Genomic DNA, 14,880 nt, shown 5'->3' on the forward strand with positions numbered 1-14,880 from the left:
AATCAAATCAAGTCGTCTCGCGACACCTCCGTCGAGTAGGATGCCCCTAGAGGATGCCTGAAGACGCACACCGTAGGTGTGCGACGCCAACTAGTTAATTACCCGTGCCTAATGTGTGAGAATCTTCACCTGTACCATTGACTTCACTGCAGAACATATTGCTTGAGTAGTCTATACACTTGTCCTGACTACAGACGACATACAGTGGGATTAGTTAAGTACAGTCTGCATTATGCTGATAGCAATTACAACGCCTGACGACTTTATTACCTGCCTTGTAGTTGATCAGCTCTGATTAACAAGCAATCAGGCCATCAACATTTAGCAATAAGCACACTAATTTTCGAATTGACATTTTTTTCACTGAAATAAAATATACAACTGTGAGGATGCAGTATTTTGAAAATTCGTATTTGTTTACAGTCCTTGTTCATTGAGTGTTTATTGTTTGTCAGGAAATAATCACCCAGCCGTGAAATGATTTTTCATTCTTATTTTATGACGATTTGATTTTTAGTTTTGTTAGAGGCTTTGTAAAATCCCAAACAGGTTACTACCGGCATATTGGTGATCAATGTGTGCGTTGTTTGCAGGGCCGTCTGTCTTGTAGATGAACGAAACAAGCAGTATATGTGGAAGTATACCATCAATCAGTAGGAAATGTCCCGAAAATTAATTTTGGAGTCTCTTTTAGGGGGCAGTGTCACAAATTCTGTCTGTGTCTATTGTAAGTGTATGAAATTGTTTTGGTTGGTTGGACATTTTTGTTTGCTTATTACCTTTGTTTGTTTGTTTGTTTGTTTGTTTGTTTGTTTGTTCGTTCGTTTGTTTAATACAGCATTCGGCAACATTCTGGCTATATGAAGGAAGAATGTAAATTGTCGAGTATGGGTCGCACAATCCAATGAGATCAAGATCAAATGCATCGATCTCCGAAATATGGATTTGATGACATGTGTCCACCAAGTCAGCGGGTCTGATCACCCGATCGCCTTAGCCTCTTCCTACAAGCATGGTTTTCTACAGACCCATGATCTTCACCAGTTAAATATTCCAGTCAATCAGAGCTGGTATAGATATTCCGTCACTCAAAATTGGGGCAGTAAGAAATATCACATATGGAGGTCGTTATGTATATACAGGCAACATTTGTCATACCGTCAGATAACGCGAGAATAGCTACTTCTGATACGGTTCGGAATATGCAGAAATTCTGCAACTCATTTAGTCATTGGAATAACGTATACCTTGTATCAGAGTTAGTATTGCGATAGTTATTACACAAGTAGACAGATCTTCCTCAACCAATGAAACAAACTATTTAAAGTATGAAAGAAATACTCTTTCCGTACGTTGGTCCATTAAACTTTTAACAGAACTGCGTCAGTGATAGGTTTTCATATCGCTTTTGCCATAATACAAAATCACATAGATAAAGCCTAGATCTCGCAAATCTAGTTACAAGCGATTTAATCGGGTGTTCACGGAAGAGACCATCGTGTCAATCGCTAATAGAACAGTCAAGATAGCGGTAGTTATATAAATGTTTCAAAGATGTGCAGGGGTGACGACATGTTACATTGGTAATGCTAATGAATAAATGTCAGCTAATGTCAGCTGTTCATTTGAAAGAGGACAGGCACCGAAGCGTCAAATTGTCCGAAATATACCATATACCAACAATTTGAGATAAATATTACATACGACAGATTATCACTTCTTGTGTGTTCTCAGATTGCAGGAATATCTTATGAATATTGGAACATTACCAAAAAAACAGTTTACAAGATTTAGTGCAAAAGCCATTTGGTCCCCTTTGAGATATTACCAGAAAGCACATGCTCTTTTGAAGTCCAAACGTGACTGCGTGCAGGCAGCAAAGTTCCGAAGTCTTGGAATACATGTTATTCTGACTGGAAGCAAAGAGGTAAGAGATGAGGCCACGTGTCTCTTTTTATTGTTCGGTATTCCGTTTAATATTGTCTCAATAAGCTTAAAATGAAATCTGCTTTTACATTGTAACGAACTGTATACAGAGATAAAGCCGACCTCTGCATTAGCGGATATTCAGTGACGTACGACCCATAGATCAAAGCATGAGTTCATCATGTTGGATAGGGGATACACAGTTGAAAATTCGACCCCATAATATGTCTATCGCCATCATTTAAGGTGAATTTAGAACTTGTTGTAGTGCCGATGTGGCTGAAATATTGCCAACGTGACTTTTAATTTTAACTCACTCACTCACTATCGACAAACAATGATCACTGCTATAACAAACACTCTCGGATACACGGGCTTTCACACGTTATTATTTAATTTGTACCAATATAGAACAATCATATACTGGAAACCTGGATAGAGTATATAGCTTCTGGATAGAGTATATAGCGATTAAATCTCAGAAACATTTCGTGTACCTTCGACGTTAGTTAACTGATCAAAGTGGTTCTGCTAATCCGACGTTCTCTGACCACTAAACATATTGCGGTGAGTTTTACAAACCGGAGAATTTTAAAATTACGTCGCATGAGAAATCAAAATAGCTTTTAAATGTATTTGAAAACGATTTTTCACTGAGAATCAGTACAGCACCAGGTGTTGGAAGAAAGGGTAAGCGTGTCATCTCCAAAGGAGCGTTTCCCTGATAGGACCAACTAGCTAGCAATTTGACATATCTTCCATATGCACATACAACACAACTAATAATTAAGCAGGTTTATCACCAGGTAAAGCTTTCTATCGCCATTACAAACCAGCCTGTATAAATGTCTTGCCGTTCGTTCTATGTAATAGAGTTGACAATATGAAGTTGATAATACAACCATGTGCGTGATGGATGAAGCTGCTACTCAACTGTCTCCTGTTCGCCTTTGTACCACACTGTCAGTAGTGATTTTGTTACCGAGAACATAAAACATTTGACAACACACTGCGCAAGCAAACGGCCCAGGAGATGTGCTTAAAAAGAATTGGTCGGTATCTATAGCAGAAAGTAATGTTTTTTTCTGTATCTCATCTAAGCCGATGTGATAACGGCCCCTGCAGCTCAGCTCGTTGGCACATAATGTGCATTCAATACACCCATATCTCGTGCAGTGGCGCGAGATAACGCACGTGCTGCGCATAAAATCACATGGTCCGATCTTGATATCAGTAAATGGGTGCAGCTAAAAGTGGAAATAAAGCGGCTGGATACCACAGTCGTGTGCAGAAACCTCATCAATCACGGAGGAGGAAATACCCGCGGCTCGGCTCAACTCGGGTGTGACGAAAACAGCCGAAACTACGACGGACATCAACGAACACGTCAGAAACGGCTAAGCAGTCCGGAAGCTATGTTAAATGGAAAATATCGACGCAGACGACATTATGCGTAGAGGGAAACAAAATATGGCCAACCGGAAGTGATACATTCGATAAATGCCGCCATTGCATCGATGTAGCTAACAGACACGCTGTGTTCGGGAGAATTCTGATCCAAATGTTGATATAGTTTCAAGCTCTGTTGCATTCTGTCGGTTACAGAACAAATTGCTGTCCAACAGAGGAAGGTGTATCATGTTGTACACAAATGGCACAACCGACTGCTATTAATTGATACTGGGTGTTCTGAAAATGTAAGCCGATAAACACTTTGACGTAAATTAATAGCTATCTGTTTCTTCTCAACTCGTTAATTGTGCCATTTTCCGACAGATACACTGAAATGCTGTTACTGTCTCCTTCTAGTGTTTCTATACCCGACGTGAGATTCTATCTCCTGGTCTCGCTTTGGACACCTATGTCCCTGAAGCCGTGAGGATTACCCGTATGTCAGTAGCTGTCGTCATGTAGGACACCCGCACACCTAAGGCTGTCGTCATGTCGGGTACCCGTAGGTCTGAAGCTGTCGTCACTTATTCTAACTGCATTACAGAAGCTGTCATCACGTAAGCTACCAGTATTCCTGAAGCTGTTGTCACTTAGAGTAGAAGAATCCCTGAAGCTGTTCTCTTTTAGGGTACCCGAATCCCTTAAGCCTTCGTCACTTAGGGTACCCGTATCCCAGAAGCTGTCTTCACTTATGGTACCCGTATCCCTGAAGATTTTATCGCGTATGGTACCCGTATCGCAGAAGCTGTAATCCTGACCAATCGTCACGTATGGTACCCTGTCCCTGAAGCTGTCGTCACTAATGGTAGTTGTATCACAGATACTCTTGTCACGTATTGTACCCGTACCCCTGAAGCTGTCGTCACTTAAAGTAATTATATGACTGACGCTGTCGTCATCTATAGTATCCGTGCCACTGAAGCTATCGTCACGCATGGTACCCGTATCGCAGAAGCTGTCGTCACTTATAGTACCCGTATCGCAGAAGCTGTCGTCATGTATAGTATCCATGCCACTGAAGCTGTCGTCACCTATGGTACCCGTATTGCAGAAGCTGTCGTCACTGAGGGTAATTGTATGACAGATACCGTCGTCACGTATGGTACCCGTATCCCTGAATCTGACGTCATGTAGGATACAAGGGGTCTTTTTAATCTGTATTTGGTGTCAAAAGTGGAAAATCGATACGTGTCTTACATTCCAAGGATTTATCCACCTGAACGAGACATAAAAGAGAAGAGAGTAACTGCCTCATCTGGTTCACATTTAGTTAAAGGTGCTGTGATGACTTCAACCTTCCATAAGTCAATCGTACCTTCATGTCAAGCAGTGTTCTATATGTATCGAGCTGTACCACTGACATTCAAATAACAGAGATGCCGTTTTATTATGGATATGTGTCAGTATAGCGTGGGCGATCTTCACTGTCGTTGTGTATGCAGTGAAACCCGGCTTATTCGCACCCGATATTCCGGAACCTCGTCTGCCGGGCAATATTTACGTGACACGAAATGCATGCAATATGTAATGTATGCCTCATCTTTTTGGAAATCCGGTTTCCGGATCGGCACTGCAAATTTCATTTTCATTAATATCAAAACAGAAAAAAATATTTCCACAATCATAAGACGCGTGTTAAAAGCAACGTCCGTGTTACGATCCCGACTATATCATAGGGATGTGATTATGAAATAGCACTGATGATGGGCGTTCCAGTCTTAAGTCTCCAGAACCAAGCAGTGAGATTGTGGGATGTCATTACAACTGGAACGCTTGCCACACAGACGCTTCAGCGTGTTCAAGTTCTTAAACAGCAGGTAAAGTTGTGTATCGTTAACTTGAAATACCACATTATTGGCAACTTAGTGTAGACAATGTGTCCACGGTGCCTTCGAAATGTCTACTATTTGGAGAAGATCTCTACAGGTATAACATGTATATATGATTAATGGGTTACATCGTCTTTGCATAAATGGTAAATGAGCTATAATGTCTTTTATCGCTCTTTCATGGTTTGTTTTCTTTCGTTATCGATCTCTTGCACCTGAATCCCCCGATCTCCCTAGACCGTCTAGCGCTGGACCAGGTATTCCCGCGCAGATTAACGTTTCACACCTTCAGCTCAATAGCCCTTAATCACGATCATTGTTCTGTCCTACTTTATGAATCATCTTGCCTCCCATTATGCTTCGAGGCTTTGAAATATTTCAAAGTAATCGGGTTTTTTTTGCAGTACTAAATGGTTTTATCATAGACAGAAAAATGATTTTACGAGGTAATAATCGCTATATGCTTAGAATATTATTGGACCTATATAGCAAAGGTTACTTTTTACATCCTTAAGTTTCCAACATAGTAATTAACCTCCGTGGCGTCTGTGTTTATCTAGTGTCTTGTCGATTGCTAAAGACTATTGCCAGTCCCCATTACCCCGAGATAACAGTGGAAGCAGCAGCACCTGTACCGTTCACCAAGCTGCGTCACACCCCCACCTCAGTACCCGGAATACATTACTGCAGCATACTAGATCTGCTTCTTTGAGATGCGACCCGTTAAGGTCCCGGGGTAGAATAGACCTTCTGCAACCCATGCTTGCCATAAAAGGCGACTATGCTTGTCGTAAGAGGCGACTAACGGGATCGGGTGGTCAGGCTCGCTGGCTTGGTTGACACATGTCATCTGTTCCCAATGGCGCAGATCGATGCTCATGTTGTTGATCACTGGATCGTCTGGTCCAGACTCGATTATGTACAGACCGTCGCAATATAGCTGGAATACTGCTGGGTGCGGCGTGAAACTAAATTCACTCACTCACTCTTTGAGATGTTTTTCAATCCGTATTGCATTACTGACTGTATTAATTCATCTTGCCTTTCCCTGATGGCAATAGCGGTTATTTCTTGTTGTCTTTTTGTAATGACAGATTTTCATGACCGACACACAAACAAAATATATGTCGCCACCTGATCGTGTGTTGTCCGTTTTCACATTGTTTGTTGTTTGTTGTTTTTCACGTGTTGGGTTTGTTTCATACTGTGACTGTGAACAACTCGGCGTGATACAGACATTTCGTCTGCAAGTACTTTTATGTCGAATTGATGATCAATCTACACACCAAGTTCATGTCTAAATGCAACTGTCCGAGAGCTGTGTTGACCAGAGGGGTCGGCTATGTCTCGGCTAACATTTCAGTTCTCACAACATTTCGAAATTCATTTCGATAACAAACAATAGTGATAATCAAGATAACCATTACAGTTGATTTTAGAAGCTACGTTGATTTACAGCAGTTTGTGACTATTTGTTATATTTGCAATAAGAAAAAGACATCATGACATGTGAGTTTATTCGCACGCGCTGGGTCTCATTGTTCGGGTGGTGTCTGTAATCGCCTGCTATTCAACGGACACTGTGATTTTATTTCGTCTCACGGTCTGCATAAGTTGAATACTCCCCAGGACGTTGAGTTGGATAAACAATGCCAGAGAAAAAGAAATACGTTAATCAGGGGAACACACCAGCACCTTGAGATGTACGAGCTGTGTGGGTATGAGCGCTATATAAATATCCTGCAACACTAAATAATAATAAATGATAATAATAATCATATCAGACGAGTGTATATTGGTGTCAAACATAGGTTGATGGGCCAAGATGTAACCCGTCGAGAAACAGGCTATAGAGCAGGGTTAAATCATGTTCTGCACGTGTAATATCTTCAAACATTCGACGCCGATCTCCTCCTTAAGTCTAGCGCGTGACTTTTCCTGCTACAAACACCCTTGTTGGGAGACGGTAAGTTCATTAGGACATAATTAAGCCATTAATTAACGGGCATGTCCCGATAGTCATTACGTCTCACGGGTTAATCATGTCCGATTGAACCACTGACAGTTGGGGAAACAAGGGAGATAAGCCTGCATCCTACCGGACTTCCTGCCGTGCAATATTTACAAAAACATGGAGGTAGACTTGGCCGAAGATGTATTGCTATGTGTCCACAAACGATGAACGCAAATGTGATGTGTCAGCTGGTATTTATTCGGACATTTCCTTGGGTCATGTACCTTGGAAAGAGAACGCTTCATGTTCGGCAACGGAAAAAAACAAACACATGAATAATTCAATAGAAAACATTAATATACGCATATAGTAGTACACGCATACCGTCACATTCATTCATCACACAGAGGGAGAACAGGCAGCACACTGTGTGTGTGTGTGTGTGCGCCCGAGCGCGCGCGTATGTGTGTAAAATATGCATTCATCATATATATATTAGTGTAAGATCCGCACTGCATTACCGCAACTATTTGGGGGTATAAATGAGGCAGAGTTTAGCTGAGCACGCCTATTTTAGGTAGACTAGGGCCTATTTTAGGACTTTTAAAAAATGTATGTTTCAGCGAGTTGCCGACATTATTAAAACATGAATGAACAAAGGGGTCACTTTACAGTATCCCTCAGCTTTCAGAAACGTCAGTGAGCAAGTACCTATTTCTTTTCGAAACCAGAGTACCACAGCGCAGGTGCTGTATTGAGATCTGCCCTTGTGACAGTCGATACTTTGTGCGAATCTGTACTGTGTAATCTGCGCCCAAAATAAGATATAACAATTGTCTATTTTATCGTGGACATTTATTCTCTAGTTGTTTAACTCCATGAAAACAACCCCGTTTATGCTCGGTCCGGAATATCGGTTTAGTCTGATCTTAAGTGACATACACGCCTTAGGTTCGTGATAAGCTAAACCAACACATGAACTAAAGTTACATACACCTTCACAATATGTGTACATGTATGTTTCCTTACAGATAGTTTAATGAAGCTATGCATCTAGGCTCTCAACAGAGCTTGAACGGTAACGGAAAATCATGGGTTTTCTTTCAAGCAAACCTTTTGTTAATGTTAACACGCATTCTCCTCTCTCAACCTTAATGCGTAATACATATATCTACAGGTAATGACTGTCGCAACATTATTCCATAAATCATCCCAACAGTGACAAGCACCAACACCATGAAGGAGGTGTTTCCCCTTCCCCTCATCAGTACCTTAAATAACGATCTGTGATTGGCCCTCAGCAACATGGATTGTAAATAGCTACATGTCACTGTTTAACTACAAACATGTCTTTGGTATTATGTGAAACCCTGAAATCGGTTTATCGCATATACTCAATAGAATTGGGCAGGTTTGTAATGACGACAAATGTGTTCTATATGGCGTCACAGTACGCTAAACTATTATTACGCAGTGAGACATAAGTCATGAGCCAGTACCTAGTCCTTGTATAGCACTGGCAGACACTTGATGACACGTGGACATCTCGCAGTTTGTCCCCGACGTCAGCGTTGTTGACATGTTTGTCTGTCGGCAATCATACTGAATTACTTCACCGTGATCCCCGAATTACACGTTAGGTTCAGCGACCTGATATAATTTGGATAACAGCTGTAACTGAGGGAGGCTGACAAGAGGGAGATGGAAATAAATATGTTCCTTGTGGTGACTGCAGCGTTCCCGTCGATGTCGTCGTCGGGTGAACAATTGTCATAGGATGGGTTTAAATGTGCGTGTTGTGTATTTACAGCTGGTCCGTGTTGCGTGGTTGTTATAACAACACCTTAGTCTATGTAAAAATACATACAAATCAAACTACGCATTATTCTCTAATTTCTAAAATTACCATATGTGGTAATTGAGTGGCATACCCTCCAATGTGGAGTGGTTTATACGTCTAATTACGCCTGCTTGCCTTGCACCGAAAGGCTTCCTTCTTTGTGCATTCGGTATTTCATAATTGCTTGAAGTAGGCGAGATTTTTCTCAAGTATCGCTTCATACACTCTGCTCTTTGGCAAATGTGAGGAAATAAAGGATGAAGGTTTTGGGATGACAAAACGTGAGAGAAAAGAGGATACAAGAGCAAGTACCCAGCAAGGGGAGACAAAACGTGAACAGCGCCCCCTGGTGTGCGGAACACAGCCTCGCCTTCATGTGGCTCTCGCCTACGGCCATGTTTGAACGTCACTCCACGCAGCGGCGACGTTTCCCGCGGTTTCTTTCTCGTGCAGACGATACTCTGCCTGAAAAAGAATGACAGAGCGCAGACGACAGACAGACGCCACTTTTGCCCCTTTTTGGACAGAAAACCTGAGCTGAATAAGGTGAAAGACCTGTCACTTACAATCTTGATCATTTTCTCCAGACAAGCGGAAAGTGTTGTGAATAAAGATACCCGTAGCAAACGAACTCAGGGCGCGTGAGGATGAGGTTGCCTCAATTCCACCACGGGCGTTATCCTCACACGTCACGTGATCTTTGCATCACCTTGTGAGAGGCGAGCCAATGTACACAGCTTTGACCTCTCTGACATGACCTCCGACTCTGATGACCTTATTATTGTCTCACTGGAAAAGCTCTCGAGTGAGACTTGGATTTCACTGAGGAGAAAACCAATGGACATTCCTCTTGATATAAACCCGTCATGTTGTTTGTTTTTCTTTGTACAGACACAGCTTAAACGGCTGTTATTATTGCACCCGTCTCTACAGGGCTGACACTGAGCAGGTTGTTGAACAAACCGTTTAAGCAGGCGCACGGGTGTTGTCTGTTTCAGCTCTGCGGGCCATTTGGCAGCGGTGTTGACAAACACTTCGGCAACTATGTTCTTACGAATATTTTTCGGAGAAAAATATAAATCTTTTGTAGAAAAATAAGACAGAAGCATAAAACTCCGGATTTTTCGAGGTGTTGTTTTCTGACATTGTGCAGGGATAAAACTATTTCTTTTACCTGAGTTATTAAAGTATCCTTTCAAACATGAGCATTAAAATACACTGATGAAATATCTATTAATATAATTTCAAAGACGGTTCCATTGTAAGAATTTATTAATCAAATTTATCACATTAAGCTATTAAAGGTTTTTTTAATAATTGTTGAGGTTTTGTTCATTTATAATGCAAATGTACATTGGAGTCCTCGGGGTAGATAATACCCGTGCTGTATCGTTATAAAATCGAAATAATCTGTAATTTAAACAATATAAACATATGATATTCACAGGTCAGAAAGGTAAATCAAGTAATATATGTAGAATGATAGATGACTGGATTGATGAAGAGTTGAACTGCTAGTGGTTGCTACTCTCGGTACTGCGGACTACGTATTCTCAAAATATGTGTCGAATGTCCACACAGTATTGTACTAGATCGAAATACGGCCTGCTGCCTTCAGTTTTGTTCACGAAGACGCTAACATTCACTGCACCGCAGTCACTGTCTTTGCCACACAAAAAACAGCAGTTGTAGGAATGTAAAGTTCCAGAATGCAACAGAACATGAGAGCGGACAAAAACAAATTATGTAAAAATTTACAGTTTCTTTTCTGTTGCTATAGAGATTAAAACATATCTCCACCACCATGTGTTTTAGTGTAATCGAGCAATCACCTATTTCAGTGTCTGTCCACAGCGTCCATTTCGTTCACGTACATATACAATATATCCGAAATATTTACTTTTTAAAGATTCATAGTTGAGCTATGAAATATGACATGATTAGATTGTGAATCACCGCGGCAACCCACCCGGTGTCCAATGAAGCATGACGGGTGTCGCTTCGCCCGACTGCGCCCGACTGGAGACAGGCAATAGACGGGGTGGTGGGGTACATACCTTTGTCTTCCTCTCAACAGCTCAATCAGGTGTGCTTCTCTAGGATGCACATTCTCGTACCTGTACAAGTGAGAGGTGGGAACAATGAGGGAGAAGGGACGCTCCGACAACCAGGGATAGAAGCAAACAAGGCTCGGTCGTATATAACATCATAGATTTAAATAGTCAAGATCATGACGGTTTCGTTTACTTTTCTAAGTTTGTCAGATGCATCTAAATGTTGGTGTACATCGAGGATAAAAAAATATTCAGAACGGAAAAGCTTGCCAAGAATGAGGACATAATCACAATTATATTTCTCTCAATTCGAGGATGATGTAGATGGTTCAACAACAATATATAACTATAAGCATCAATCAGAGCTTTATGTCCTCAGAATAGAAAACACACTGATACCTGGCATTTTGTTGGTTTGGGAAATTTGGGATGAGGCCAGTGACGACAAAATATATGTTACTTCGTATGTTTTACACGACTTTTTATGAATCATTTTGTAATACAACAGTTTTCAGGCACATCGATGCAATCAGGCATAATGCGTGTTTTGTAAATACGCGAAATACAACGACACAGAATTTCGGGGTGCTACATAATCACCGCCGCCAGTGGATGAGTGTGGGTTCATGTTTTCATGTTCAGCTCCCTGGGATTTGTTTCACCAATGTTGTCTGTGCAGAGCTAGAATGTTAGCAGTAAACACCTTATCCTACCGGGTACCCATTTACCACTGGGTGGGCAAAGGTGTATTTCCAGTCTGAAGACTACGGAGACTGTTACTGTTGCGCACTAGTACTAATGTTGTGACTGGCGTCTGTACAGGGTTGTGTCTGCTCTCTGCAAGACGTGGTTGTGTCTGGACTCAGAGGATGTGCGAGTGCCCCTACAGGGTGGGATTGGCTGCTGCTGCTGGTGCTGCTGCTGCTACTACTGGAGAGGCCGCTCCACGCGGTGACCCCTCCTCTACGCGCTCCTGTGTTTACCGAGTCGGACTGTTTCATAATTACACCCTTCAGAGCAACAAAAACTACTTTAAAAGAAAATCGATAGCTGCTAATACTTGAATAAAATAAAGATCCCGTACTGGCAAAACTGAGAGTGATTCATTTCAAATTCAAACTTTGATTTCAACTGGCATAATACCGATGTTAAAACAGCCCCCTTGTTGCAAATGTTAGCTCACAGAACTAACGTATAATTTGACATTGATTAGAGAATTGAGTGGCTAAAGTTATTAACACCACAAATCACATTCTTACATTCAGACTTTGTATGGTCTTACTGTTGGGTTGAAGCTTGAATGTGGTTGTAAGTTTTGACCAGCCAATGTACGTGGACTGAGTTTGGCCTTACAAAGCAGGCACATTTGTATTGATGAAGCGGGTCGGAGATCAGAGGCTGGGAAACAATGGGGAGGGCGGAGATGCCGAGCTGAGAGCTTGAGGTAAAAGGGATTACCTAATCTACTAGGAGCAGAGAGTTGAGAAAGACTAACACTGACATGGGAACCACTTTCAAACAATAGTAAGGTAGACACAGACGTATGTTATGAGACGCTGAGAGACACAAGTGGGGAGAAGTTCTCCAATGAAACATATCCTGCATTATATAAGACTATTGCCATCTAATCCTTCACAGGTCAGGTCACATCACATTTACACATGGACTGTGGTATTTTGTAAAGCCTGGAAACGTAAATGTGTCGTATTTTACCTGTTCGCCATTCATATATACATCACAATGAGATGCGAATCAAGTCATATCCATTACATATATTTTGTGCAGGTTGAAAAAATAAAACATTAAATTCCGAGTCGGTGACAAATGTGCCGACATGGCTATTCAGGTCATGAATTTGTATCATAACAGATTGCATATGAGAACAAGATAGTTCAATGTAGGAAGTCCTGTCCACTGAGCGATGGGTATGACCAACTCTGTATTGATTGCGTGTGACCGATGCGCCAGTGCTATACAACTGATCAGCTGGAACTGTGTTCCACCAGGCCGAGTTTAATCTGTACGTTAATCCGTGTTCAGCTGACGGAGAACTCATACCCTACAACCGTCTTCAGGCGGTACACAGTCCTGGCGTCAGACACGAATAACAGAGACAGATAAAGTGAACAGACCGTCATCAATCGTAAAGATCAAACATGTTTCTTTACGATGGACAATGTTAGATTCAACAGAAACAATCGATGGACAAAGGTTCACCATCAATTGTTACCATAATCTGAACTGTAAACACATTAAACATGTGTTAGTTTTAGTATTGATCAACACTTAACCGTGTATATATCTGTCTCCGTCCGTTACTCTACAGGATGCGTGACAGTTTTGACAATGACACAAATTATAAAACCTGCCATAGTTTATGTAAATTATATTTTAAATATTCAATTGATAATATGAAATTCATTACACGGCTGAAGATTGGAAGAAAATCCCACATAGTTACAACATCGCTTTCCATCAGATGAAGCTTGAACATGGCGCGAGGAAATCGAAGAGAGTCACGTATATGTATTCTATAAGTCAATATGAAATCATTCAAGAGGAACAGCTAGCAATAAAGCTGTCTACGACACGCAATACTCATAGAATCACATCCATAACTGTACATTATATCACTCGGCCTCACGTTATGGCGATAGCATCACATACAGTAAAGGCGACAATTGAAATTGTATTACAACAATTTTTTATATTTATATAGCAAGGATTTTGCTTTCGAAGTGACATGCTATTTTCAGTGATTGGAAGTAGAGGTAAATAGTTTCCATTCTTATGTATTTCTGATTTGTTACGTTCATAACAGGACTTGGTTGGTAAAACTGCATTACACGACACTGAAATGTTAAAAAGCCCTCTGTTTCATTTCCATTAAGCGAGACAAACGAACAGCAAAAAAGTAAACTCCAGATTATTCATAAGCCATGAAAAGAATATTTTGTGTGTTATTTCAAAATTATTTGACACCATCAGAATAATCAAGAAGCAGTATGTATGAGACATATTGTATCCTCGATGTGTATTATGTAGAGCATACACTTTATGTAAGAATTTAAAACAAATATGCGTAATTTAGTACAATGCATTTCATGCTGTTTTTATGACGTATTCTTCAATGATAAAATCCCGTTGTATGCTGTGTCGTGTGCCACCGGGCCGGGTGTACAGAGCGGGTTCCTTAACCACGCACAAATTGCCAGTAAAACCCTCCTTGTCTTGGTGTAGTGTTTGCACTGGGAGAGCGCAACGTTGTGAAGGTAAATACATTTGCCGTGTTGAGGGTAGGGGTTGATCTTAAGGGGAGCTGGCAATCAGTCGCTACTTAACTCTAATCTCATCACCTTCCACACAGGCAAACAGGTCCACGTGGATAGTATTTGTTTTCAGAGATCGCTAGACACTGCCCTCTGACCGCCCTATCACACAGAGGAATAATGTTGCCCTCAATTATCCAGTCTTTTCTCACTTTCCCTGTGTTCGGTTTAATGAGGCGCGAGGCGTATCGAAAAAAAATTCCACTAATTCGTGTTAGGGTATATTGTGCCTAAATTGACAGAAATAAATTATAGTCAATTTTGGTAATTTTTTTCACGCTTGTTTCAATGCAATTGAAACGTCTCATACGGGTTCATATTACCCCCATGGAGACAGGGTAGTAGGTTGCCTTTATGATGTTAGTGTAACGCGGGACTGATTGTGGGATGTAAACATTACCGTATTGTTAGCAAGTTTGCTGGATAATTTATAGAAGTTATCGGGATAATCAAATAAGAACAGGGAAAAAACCACAGATTAAAATTCGAAACTGAT

Source organism: Haliotis asinina, chromosome 10 (assembly GCF_037392515.1).
Source record: "Haliotis asinina isolate JCU_RB_2024 chromosome 10, JCU_Hal_asi_v2, whole genome shotgun sequence".
Lineage (NCBI taxonomy): Eukaryota > Metazoa > Mollusca > Gastropoda > Lepetellida > Haliotidae > Haliotis > Haliotis asinina.